At 42.3% G+C, this 13,172-nt stretch overlaps 1 pseudogene; it reads left to right on the top strand.

Annotated features, from left to right (window-relative positions):
• Nucleotides 1-553: 553 nt before the first annotated feature.
• Nucleotides 554-10,211, top strand: LOC118650555 (annotated as a pseudogene).
• Nucleotides 10,212-13,172: the final 2,961 nt, after the last annotated feature.

Below are 13,172 nucleotides of genomic sequence, written 5' to 3'. Positions count from 1 at the left end.
CATCGTTGGTCATTTTTCTCTTGCTTTAACATCTCTGAATAATAATACATCTTATAGGTGCTGGAGTTTTCATTTTATTGAAATATGGTGCTTGAAAATAAAAGGGTTCCATGGCCAAATAAATTTGGAAAACTTATTTGTAATGGAATAAACTGAATTAAGCAAAAGTGTTTAACACAGGCCTTCTCAGAGCCTTTAATCTGTCCATCTCAACAGATTCATTTGGCCATGTAATTCCTCTTTTTTTTTAGTACCTTATAGTACTAGTGTTATATGAAGCATAAATTTTAATCCTCACTGGAGGACATGCTGAGAGAGAGAGAGAAAGAACGAGAGAGAGAGAGAGAGAGAGAGAGAGAGAGAGAGAGAGAGAGAATGTGAAAGAGAAACATCAATCAGTTGCCTTCCATATGTGCCCCAACTAAAGATCGAACCTGCAACCCAGGTATGTGCCCTGACAGGGAATCGAATGGGCAACCTTTCAGTGCACAGGACGACTCTCAACCAACTGAGGCATGCCACCTGGGCTGAAACACGAATTTTAAAACACTACATGAGGCTGTTATATTCTGGATTATTTGATCAGATTTGCCAACCAACACTCCTCTACAAGAGAATTCTGAGAAAGTTGATCACAAAATATGAAAACTGTGAAACTGGTAACTTTGAAGCATGGCCTTTTGGTGGGAGGATCAAAGACTGCATCAACATTTCCCTGAATATGTCACTGGAAAACAGAGCAGATACCTTCAAGAGAAAATATTGGAAAGTGGAAGGTGCAAGAATGCTAAATTTTTCTACTTGACTCTTTTTATTGGCAGTCAAGCTGCCTTGCCTTCCTCATGCAGGCCACAGGGACAGAGTATGGCTAGAGTCACACTCCCTAATGCCTACGGACTGTGTCTGATCCCCAGAACCTAAGATAACATCACTGATCTCAGAGGTACAAATAATGCTGATATGGCCCTTGAAATGCTGAAGAGGGAAAACCCAAGACTTTAGATAATTCTTGGTATTTTTAAAATTTCTCAAGTGATACCAATATGCAGATAAAATTGAGGACCATAATTTGAAGAAACTGACTTGATTAAGCAGTGTTTTCAACTCTGACAGCTTGGTGAGAGATGTATTTAACTGCTGCAAGTAATTTAAGCACTAGACGTGGTGGAAATAAAAAATAAGAGATGGAAGCGGAAGTAGTTTAGAGACAGAATCCCCAGGGAGGGGTTTAAATGAACTCAGACTGGGAGGTTGGAAGATGTACCACTGAAAATACAGGGCAGTGGCAGGAGGCATGGGCGAGGTCCTCGGTTTTGGAGGAAAGGTAATTGCTTGATTTCACACATTGAGCTATAGTTTTGAGAAGGATGTACAAGTGGAAATGTCCAGAAGGCAGGAGGAGATGATGATTGGGTCTTCAAGATCAGAGTTTTAAATTTTGAAGTCATTTGTACTCACCCAAGTGATGTTTGAAACCTTAGATATTTAAAACTAGTCTTTCTCACAATATGATACTATTGAGATACCACATTTATAACTGCTGGGAGTCAATGTGAAAGACTTGAAATTCAAGTTCTACCTCTGCCACTCACCAGCTCTGTGACCTTGTACATGATCCTCTGTTCCTTCTGAGCTTCCGTTTCCTTAACTGGAAAACAGGAATGATAATACCAACCTCTCTTGGAGGTTGTGAATATTAAATGAGCGTACTTGTAAAATGCCTTGCATACTGCCTGGTGTAACGCATGACCAGGAACCTTGGTAGGTCTCTCTGGGTTCCCTTGTCTCACCCCATGCAACTTCCAAGCAGGCACAATGCAAGTCCACTTTTATTCAGTGTCAAGAGTGAGTCTAGCAACACAAGCAATCAATTTGCACTCATCTCAATGGTATATGAAAATCAAATTTGGCAGAACAATAGAATTTTCTTCAATAATAGATATGCCATATAGATAAGGAATGAGCAAGAGATGTAATCTCTCTGTGCTGGAGTATGATCTTAGATTTCATCACTAATGACTTTTCATCAGCGAGATAGAAAGAAATCAGAGAGATCCCTTTCTTTCTTAAGATGCAGGAATACTACGCTGTGGTAAAAAAGAAGGAATTCTTACCATTTGCAACAGCATGGATGGAACTGGAAAGGATTATGCTAAGCAAAATAAGCCAGTCAAAGAAAGATAAATATCACATGATCTCACTCATTTGTGGAATATAATGAACAACATAAATTGATGAACAAAAACAGATCCAGAGACAGAGAAGCATCGATCAGACTGTCAAACCTCAGAGGGAAGGTAGGGGAGGGTGGGGATAAGGGGGAGAGATCAACCAAAGGACTTGTATGCATGCATATAAGCCTAACCAATGGACACAGACACCAGGGGAGTGAGGGCATGAGTGGGGGAGGGGTCAATGGGGGCGGTAAGGACACATATGTAATACCTTAATCAATAAAGAAAAAAAAAGATGCAGGGACCAGGAGCTGAATAATATCATCCAAAAGGTGGCTTATCGATGACTCAGCCCCAACCTGGGAGCATCCAGCTGATCACAACTGTGGCAGAGCTGGACTGGTGTGGAACATATCTGTCTTTACCCCACCAAGATAACTGAGAACTTCCTAATTAAGACCACAGATGACACCAAGTTGTGAGGCATCAGTAAGAAGGTAGGCATAGAAATCCAAATGTTCTATAACATTAACAGACTAAAGAAATAGTTTTTACAAAGGGTGAGGTTCAACAAGAACAAGTGTGGCATATTTTAAAGCAACCTATAGAGAGAAAAGGAAGGATATCTCTTAACTAGTTCACTGGATAATCCGCTGGCCCCACCCAGAGGCATAGCCCAGGTAGCAATGCTCAAGCATAGTCAGGGTGCTTGGGTGCCCCGACAGGTTTAGCATATAACAGAGAAGAAGACAAGAGAAGGGGGGAGAAGAGGCAAAATGAGAAAGAGTAAGAGAAAGGAAGAAGAGATAGGGAAGTGTGCTGCTGGAATTGTGAAATGTGTTCAGAGTGGAAGATTCTAGTTAATTGGAATTTGAGTTCACTTATACAGTCAATAAATAATTTATTGAGCAAATAGTGTGTGCCAGGCTAGGATCTATCAATAAACAAAACATTTAGAACTCTGTCCTCGTAGATTCTTCCTCTGCATGACTTCTAAGTCCTAGAGGGCCTATTGGAGCCCTCAGACCTATTCACTCCTTTGGTGATGTCATCCACTACCAAGGCTTTCCATTCCATCCAGCTGCTGATGACACAAACTCAGACTTCCACCCCAGGCTGGAGTGGCCACTTGTCTACTTGTCTTCTCAATGAATCGCAAGTCTGATACTCCCTCTCCCTGCCCAAATCTTTCCCATCCTCACGCAGCATCGAACATGGTCAAAAGAGAGGTGTTGTCCTTGGTTCCTACCTCCCACATCCTGTTGGTTCTAATTCTCCAGAGTGAGAATTAGACCCCACAGCTGGAGCTGTCTCACATTCTAAAGATGACTGCCAACAACTGGAACCAGAGCAGACACTTCCCTCCTTCTGGCCCCACGCCCTGGCCTCCTCCTCACCCTTGACTCCCAAATATGACCTTAGCTAAACCAGCCCTACCACAATCAACCCAACAAGAAGGATGGGGAAAGACTGTTTGGGGGTGTTTCTTGCTTTGGGAGCGAGGACTGTGGTGTTCATGAGGTGAGGTACTGCCCTCCCTGTGGGGAAAGCAAGAAGATGGATTCCAAGGTAAGGGGAGGCTCTAAGACAGAGGTCAGGAAACTTTTTGTGTGAAGGGCCAGATGGTCAATACTGTATAGGATGTGCTGCCCATGCAGTCACATCACAACTGTTCAACAGCCTTGTAGCATGAAAGCTGCCATAAACAGCAATGAATTGAGACAAATATGAATGAGCAAGGCTGTGTCTCAATAAAAATTTATTTATGGTCACTTACATTTGAATTTCATGTGAGTTTCATGTGTCATAAAAAGATATTCTTTTTTTTTTTCATATTTTTCAGCCATTTACAAAAGTAAAAAAGAAACATACATGGCTCCCAGGCTAGACAAAAACAGAAAGTGGGGCCAAGTCTGGCACCTGGTCCATAGGTTGCCTGCCTTAATCCAAAAGAGTCACTGTCAGACACTGTGGGGGCTAGCCAGAGGGTACAGTGACACCTCACTCCCCATCCTGGAGAGAGCGAAGTAGGACAAGAGCACAGTGAGGGTGCTTGTCTTCCGGAGGCTGGGGTCACGTGTGAGCTTAAGGCCAGGGCCTGCTTCTGAGCCGGAGCTCCCGCAGGCAGAGTCCTTGGTGAAGCAGCCCCTGCCCCCAGAGGAACAGGACTGGTTTGTACTTGTAACCAGCTCTCAACAACACTATATTTCTATAAAACTGTGCCTCCTGAACTCCGGCTCTCTCTGCAGTAATGTAAACTGTAGCAACAGGGTTACGGCGATTTGGTGGGGCGGGGGCCTTTGCATGTGGTTTTCTTGGGGTGTTCATTTAAAAATTTCCATTATTGTTGCTATAAAGTTTTAAAAAGAGGTTACTCAGATGAAAGACAATTAAGCACTGATAACAAGGGAGACTGCAGCATGTCTATCTTGGGATCTTTAAAACTATGATCCACACCATCTAGTTTGAAGGTTTGAAGGAGTGCCCTGCCTGCCTCAAGAGCCTCGGTGGGTTTCCCGGCTCCATAATTCCAGGGAACAAAAGGAGACAGATGCCACAGGGATGCCTGGTTCTTCTTTCCTTTCCTCCTGCAACAGAGAGAGTAGAGATTAACTCCCCAAATCCCCATGTAATACTGACTTCACAGCCAAAGAAGCATCCTTTGAAATGGCATCTGCCTGGATAAGAGACCACCAAACCTGAACACTCATACTGCAACAATGCCAGTTGTTTGAGCTATTGTCACTACTAAAGGGTTTTTAAAGAGAAAAAAGGAAAAAGCTTCTCAATAGGACAAGGAATTTGATGGAAAATACTTGGGATAAACAAGGTGGTGATTTTTTTCCCTATAAAAGGGGTGGGTATAGCTGATAAATTGTCCTGGGCTTCTGGCTGTGGTCAAAGAGACACCTGCAGACTTCTGCAGGTCACAGCTTTCTCTGCATTGGGTGGCTGTTGGGTGTCTCTGCTGAGTATCTGTTACTCAGGCCACTTTCTCTTCAGCCTCTGTGTTTTTCCCGGCACAAGGGATTCTACAAATCCTAATGTAATGGCAAATGGTGTTAACGTCATAGAGCAAATTTCAGTGTGGCTTGCTCTTCCAGGCTGATTTCAAACTACTGCTTAAAAAGAGGCAACAACTTTCGTCTTCCAAATTAGATTGTATAACTGATTTTTACAGATAACACAGTGATAGATCTTATGGAAGATTCTCTGGATTCCGAAATTTTTTTCTGGCCATCATCTTTTCATGACCAATTTTTCTCCTGTGGTACCCAGTGGAAGTGAGCAGTTTTGTGACGCTTTTAAGGTGCACAGAGAAATTACCTAACAGAGTGGCAGTAGAGGTGCTGCTAGGCCTGCTCAGTAACTGGCCAGCTGAGAAAGGAGTCTTCATTCCCTCACTCCCTTCTGTCCTGGCAGAACGTGTGCTTTACATTTGCCAGAAATAGACTGGCAAATATTTTAGCTTCCCTGGATTTCCTTCTCTCTAGTGTAGTACTGATAATGAAGAAAAGATGACAGAAAAAATAGCAGCATCACTTTTTAGTCATCAGCATACAGGAGCACTTACTGCACTCCTGGCTCCACACATTCCTGCCCCCTTCCCCCAACACAGTTCAAGTAGGCCTTATTCATCCAGGTTTGCAGCTCTGTAAACTAAGCTGCAGGAAGTGAAGTCCCTTGTCTGGGCTCAGACTTCTGGGATGAAGTGGAGCTTGGCCCCAAGCCCAGGCCTCTTGGCCTCCAGCGCCTCACTCACTCTCTCCAACATTCAGCCAGGCCACCCTAAGTAACAGGCCAACCAAGAATTTTCCATGACCCTCCCTCTAGCACATCCACTTGCCTCTTTATACAAACCTCTTCACGCTCTTTCAAAATTCTTACTCTTTATTGTAATGGCACAATGACCTTTAAGAAAAATTTCAAACATAGGTGTCAATCTCTTTCACAACGTTTTCAGTTTCTACTTCCTTTCAGTCTTCATCTATGTGGATTTAACCAGCATATTATTTTAAGCTAAAAATTGTATATCCTTCTTTTTGTACTTAACATTATATCATGAACATATTCAGATGTTTCTACATAATCTTTATAATTACTAATTTAACAATTGAATAAAATTCCATCAAATTTATATAACCCAATTTTTTAAATCATTTCCCATATGTTGAATTGTTTTTAACATTTCCCTAATATAAAAAATGTTACAGATTGGCGAGGAGAACCAAGATGGCGGCATAGGTTAACGCCGGAGTTTGCTGCTTTGAACAACTACTTCAAAAGTGAAACCAAAAAACGGAAGGGACATCACCCAGAACCACAGGAACGCTGGCTGAGTGGAAGTCCTACAACTAGGAGGAAAGAGAAACGCATACGGACACTCAGAGGAGGCGCAGTGCTGAAGTCAAATTCTGAGGTGCGGAGTGCGCGGAGCGGGCTGGCGGCGGAGGGCGCGGTTGGCGTTTTCAATCGGGAGGGAGTCGCAGACTCTGAGCTCCAGATCCGGGCGAGTCTTTAGGGACCCAGACTCAAACGGGAGAAGCGGGACTGTCTGGCTTCAGTCAGAGCGAGTGCAGCTTTCTCTCTGAGCTTTGCAGCGGGTGCTGGGACTCAGAGAGGCAGAGCCCCTGGGGACAGGACTGAGAGCCGCCATAACTGCTCTCTCCGGCCCACCCTGTTGATCCTGTTCGACCCGCCCCGCCCAAGCCCTGCACACAGGCATTTGCCGGATAGCCTCAGGCAAACGCCAGATTAGCACCTCCCTAGAGGACAGAAGTTCTCTCACTGCTGACACAGCTGATTCTCATAGCCACTTGGCCTGGAGGTCAAACCCTCCCTGGAATTAGCTACAACAATCAAGGTTTAACTATAAGACTGCGAACAAAGACCACTAGGGGGTGCACCAAGGAAGCATAACAAAATGCGGAGACAAAGAAACAGGACAAAATTGTCAATGGAAGATATAGAGTTCAGAACCACACTTTTAAGGTCTCTCAAGAACTGTTTAGAAGCCGCCAATAAACTTAATGAGATCTACAAGAAAACTAATGAGACCCTCGATCTTATATTGGGGAACCAACTAGAAATTAAGCATACACGGACTGAAATAACGAATATTATACAGACTCCCGACAGCAGACCAGAGGAGCGCAAGAATCAAGTCAATGATTTGAAATGCGAGGAAGCAAAAAACACCCAACCAGAAAAGCAAAATGAAAAAAGAATCCAAAAATGCGAGGATAGTGTAAGGAGCCTCTGGGACAGCTTCAAGCGTACCAACATCAGAATTATAGGGGTGCCAGAAGATGAGAGAGAGCAAGATATTGAAAACCTATTTGAAGAAATAATGACAGAAAACTTCCCCCACCTGGTGAAAGAAATGGACTTACAGGTCCAAGAAGCGCGGAGAACCCCAAACAAAAGGAATCCAAAGAGGACCACACCAAGACACATCATAATTAAAATGCCAAGAGCAAAAGACAAAGAGAGAATCTTAAAAACAGCAAGAGAAAGAAACTCAGTTACCCACAAGGGAATACCCATACGACTGTCAGCTGATTTCTCAACAGAAACTTTGCAGGCCAGAAGGGAGTGGCAAGAAATATTCAAAGTGATGAATACCAAGAACCTACAACCAAGATTACTTTATCCAGCAAAGCTATCATTCAGAATTGAAGGTCAGATAAAGAGCTTCACAGATAAGGAAAAGCTAAAGGAGTTCATCACCACCAAACCAGGATTATATGAAATGCTGAAAGGTATCCTTTAAGAAGAGGAAGAGGAAGAAAAAGGTAAAGATACAAATTATGAACAACAAATATGCATCTATCAACAAGTGAATCTAAGAATCAAGTGAATAAATAATCTGATGAACAGAATGAACTGTTGATTATAATAGAATCAGGGACATAAAAAGGGAATGGACTGACTATTCCTGGGGGGGAAAGGGGTGTGGGAGATGCGGGAAGAGACTGGACAAAAATCGTGCACCTATAGATGAGGACAGTGGGTGGGGAGTGAGGGCGGAGGGTGGGGCGGGAACTGGGAGGAGGGGAGTTATGGGGGGGAAAAAAAGAGGAACAAATGTAATAATCTGAACAATAAAGATTTAATCTAAAAAAATAAATAAATAAATAAATAAAACCAAAAAAAAAAAAATGTTACAATAAACTTTTTTCATGTATACTAGTATGTGTTTTCCCTTCACTGAGATTTTTCTTTAGGCTAAGTTCCCAAAAGTATAATTACAGAACCAAAGGGTTTGAATATATGTATTTTTATTTGAGAGAGAGAGAGAGAGAGAGAGAGAGAGAAACATCAATAGGTTGCTTTCCGTACATACCCCAACCGGGATGGAACCTGAAACTTGGGTGTGTACCAGATTTGTGCCTGACCTTGAATGGAACCCACAACCTTCTGGTGTATGAGGTGACGCTCCAACCAATGGAGCCACACCAGCCAGGGTATGAATATTTTATGTCTGACCACCTTTGTTATATCCTGAACACATACATATAATTTCAACATTCTTCTTCTCATCTTCTGAGTATAACTGGGGTGAGACCAATTCAATTAACCTCTTCAATTCCCTTACATCTGAGTGAGCATTGGGTTAGAGTGACTTCTTCTAAAGTCCTTGTGTTTCCCATTTAAATACCAAATCAGAAAGAGAAAGGATAACTACTCAGTGCTAGCAAGAGTATGAGGAAATAGACACACTAATAAATGTCACAGCATATAAACTGATAGGACCTCTCTGGAAGGCAATTTGTAGGAAAAGCTCAAAATATGTATGTTCTTGACTCCATTCGACTAAAGGAGGAAAGTCAATGATAGGTACAAAGATTTAGCTACAAGCATATTCTTCATAGCATTTTTATAATAGCAAAACCAAAAATAAACTTATATCCAAAAAAAAAGGAATTGGCTTAGAAATTATGGCATATTTTAATGGGATACTGTGCAACCTTTTAAAATTATAATTATAGGTAATATAACATATTGACATAAACAGGCTCACAATATATTTAACAAAGAAACAAGTCGAGTTTGATGGGTAGCGGGAGGGGAGAGCGGAGGCCAGAGAGCCCTGAGCAGCCCCACTGCCCGGAGGAGCCTCAGCTGCCACAGCGCCCACAACCATGAGCAGCCGAGACCCAGCAGCCCCCACCTCAGCGCTGCCCACACCACGCCAGGCACCACGGGCAGCGGTGGCACATGGAGCAGTGGCTGGGCGGCCTCACATTGGTCGCATCTGCCGGCGGGGACAAGAAGGTCATCGCAAGGAAAGTTTGGGAAACAGTAAAATGGCTCAATGTAAGAAAGGGATACGGTTACATCAACAGGAATGAGACCAAGGAAAATGTATTTGCGCACCAGACTGCCATAAAGAAGAATGACCCCAGGAGGTCCCTTCGCAGTGTAGGAGATGGAGAGACTGGAGTTTGATGATGTTGAAGGAGAAAAGGGTGCGGAGGAGGCAAATGTTACCGGCCCTGGTGGAGTTCCAGTACAAGGCAGTGACTGTGCAGCAAACCATAACCATTATAGACGCTCTCTACGTCACAGGGGGAAAAGAATGAGGGATCCCAGAGTGATCCTGAAGGCCACCCCACAGCGCCGGCCCTATCGCAGGTGACGGTTCCCACCTAACTACATGCGGAGACCTATGGGCGTGGACCACAGTATCCCAACCCTCCTACTCAGGGAGAAGTGATGGAGGTGCTGACAACCAGGGTGCAGGAGAACAGGCAGACCACTGAGACAGAATATATATGGGGCTACAGACCACGATTCCGCAGGGGCCCTCCTCGCCAAAGACAGCGGAGAGGACGGCAGTGAAGACGATAAGGAAAATCAAGGAGATGAGACCCAAGGTCAGCAGCCACCTCAGCGTCGGTGCCGCGGCAACTCCAACTACCGACGCAGACGCCCAGAAAACCCTCAACCACAAGATGGCAAAGACACAAAGCAGCCGATCCGCCAGCTGAGAATTCATCTGCTCCCGAGGCTGAGCATGGCAGGGCTGAGTAAAAAATGCCGGCTTACCATCTCTACCATCATCCGGTTTAGTCATCTAACAAGAAATATGAAATTCCAGCAATAAAAAAATGAACAAAAGATTGAGCTGAAGACCTTAAGTGCTTGCTTTTTGCCCTATGATCAGATAACTAGAACTACCTGCATTATGTATGCAGCATGGGGTTTTATTATTTTTATCTAAACACTTCTCTTTGTTAATAACAAACTTGTTTTTTAAGGGGGAAAAAAGCCTGGTTTTTCTCAATACACCTTTAAAGGTTTTTAAATTGTTTTAGATCTGGTCAAGTTGAGATTTTTAAGAACCTTATTTTTAATTTGTAATGAAAGTTTACAACTTGATTTTTTCAAAAAAGTCAACAAAGTGCGAGCACCTGTTAATAAAGGTCTTAAATAATGTCTTTGTGTAAGAAACAAAAACAAACAAAAAAAGAAACAAGTCACAAAATAGCACTTATTATATTACCTACTTTTGAAAAATAGACAGAGCCCTGACTGGTTTGGCTCAGTGGATAGAGCGTCGGCCTGCGGACTTAAAGGTTCCAGGTTTGATTCTGGTCAAGGGCATGTACCTTGGTTGGGGGCACATCCCCAGTGGGGGGCGTGCAGGAGGCAGCTGATCGATATTTCTCTCTCATCGATGTTTCTGACTCCCTGTCCCTCTCCCTTCCTCTCTGTGAAAAATCAATAAAATATATTTTTTTAAAAAAGAATGAAAAATAGATAGAAATAGTTATGGAGACACTCCACTTGTTAACAGTATTTCTATGTAGGTAGTAGAATTATGGGTGTTTAATGCTTTGCCTTTTTATTTTTCATACCACAGACATCATTGCTTTTATAGTAAGTAAAACACAAAGTTGGTGTTTTTGTTTTTTCCTTATTTAGACCAGTTTCTAAAGCAGGTACACAAAATAGTTTTCTAACACTCCATCCAGCTTGGACAGGAACAAACAGAGCTGTCTGCACCCTCTTCTAGATTCTATGTGTACTTATCACCTTTATATCCAATAACAAGTGTACAGCAAATGAAGTGACAATGTCCCTGTCCTAATCAGGAAACTGGACATCCCTTCCTGGAGAAATAATGAGGGGGAGAGTAAGGCTGGCAGCAATAGAGATGATATCTCCATGCATCAGTTATTGAGTGCTGCGTAACAAACATCCCTCAGGCTTACTAGCTTAAAACATTAAACATTCATGATCACTCACAGTTTCTGTGGGTCAGAAATCTTGGAGTAAGTTCACTGGGTGGCTCTGGCTCAGGTCTCTCATGAGACTGCAGTCAAGCAGTCATCTGGAGGTTAGACGAAGGCAGAAAAATCCATCCCCAGGTGCACTCACATCATTGTTAGTGGCCTCACTCAACTATTGGCTAGAGGCCTCAGTATCTTGCCTCATGAGCCTCTTCGTCAACTGTCTAAGAATCCTTGCAACATGACAGCTGGATTCCTGAATGAGTAATTCAAGAGGAAGGGAAAGATAAAGCACCTGACCTGAAAACCAGTGTCTTTTTTATTTTTACTTTCAATAATATAAATAAAGAGCTTACCAATGGCATTCAATTAAAGGTACAAAGTCCTGTACAATGAACTTCCATTTCATTATGCTTTGCTTTACTAGAAACTTTTTCAGGTTTTCTTGTCATCCTTTTGTCACCACAGTTTGAAAGTTAATAGTTAGAAAATATGAATGGAGATAGATTAGCATTGTGTTAACAATATATGAGTAATATGTCAATTATATCTGAATAAAACTGCAGGAAAAAACATCCCAATATATGAAGAAAGGTAGTTGTAGATGCTGTAGAGCAGCAAGTTAAAAATAAGTTTTTTTTTTAAAAAAATATACTAAGATGACAATTAAATAATTAAAAAGGCATTAACTCAAAGGTATACTAGGGCCAACTTATACTGGCTTGTGATAAATTATTGTTAAATTTTAGGAACTGTTCAAGTCAGCTGTTAAATATAGTTATTTCAAAAACTAAATTGCATAAGCTTACAATTATAAAAATTATTTTACAAAGCTAATCAATTATTAAAACTTGTCACTTCATATTATTCTTTTTATAAACATCTGTAGACATTTTATTTTTAAAGTATTTTTATTGATTTCAGAGAGGAAGGGAGAGTGAAAGAGAGAAACATCAATGATGAGAGAGAATCACTGATTGGCTGCCCACTGGGGACTGAGGCCGCAACCCAGACATGTGCCCTTAACCGGAATCAAATCCAGGACTCTTTGGCCCACAGGCTGATGCTCTACCACTGAGCCAAACCAGCTGGGGCCATAATATTCTTTTGAGGTTACTTATGTCTAATGCTTATATCTATCTGTGGGTGGAAATATTATGTGATGATGTGCTTCTCATTTGTATGCTCAGTGATGTCCTTCTGGTAGCTTGAAATTAGCCACAGTAGGAATTTTTGCACCACAGAAACTGGATGCCATAAATCAGGTGTCCCTCCTTCCTACAAAACCTGGTTGTCAAACATTTATCAGCACACCACAGTCTGGAACTATAAGGACAAAAAGAAAACAAAGACAATATCAGACACACAAAAAAAATGTCAACGATATTCTGGAGACTACAAAAGCAGATGAATGGGTGGTAATTAATTTAACAGAGAAGATAAAGCTAAAATGTGAGCCCATAGGAAGGGAAGAGGGAAGCCTGTAAGAGGCAAACCAGCCACACCACAGAACCTTAGAAACAAACAGAAATTTGTTCCCTCTGTGCAGAGCATGGATGCAGGTGTGCTGAAAACAAGTGTATTGAATATTTGTGCCAGGAACAATGAAACTCCCACTGTTCTTTCTACATCTGTGCAGCCAGGCCACTGCTCCTGCCCAGCCCTAGGAGAAAAAGTCAAATCAAAGGTGATCTGAACAATTGAAAGCTGGTATGTGACAAGCTGACAAAACAGGATTAAATGACAGTCTGCAGTTTGG

The sequence above is a fragment of the Myotis myotis genome, unplaced genomic scaffold (genome assembly GCF_014108235.1).
Source record: "Myotis myotis isolate mMyoMyo1 unplaced genomic scaffold, mMyoMyo1.p scaffold_m19_p_3, whole genome shotgun sequence".
NCBI lineage: Eukaryota > Metazoa > Chordata > Mammalia > Chiroptera > Vespertilionidae > Myotis > Myotis myotis.
This window is presented reverse-complemented; position numbering and strand designations above follow the sequence as displayed.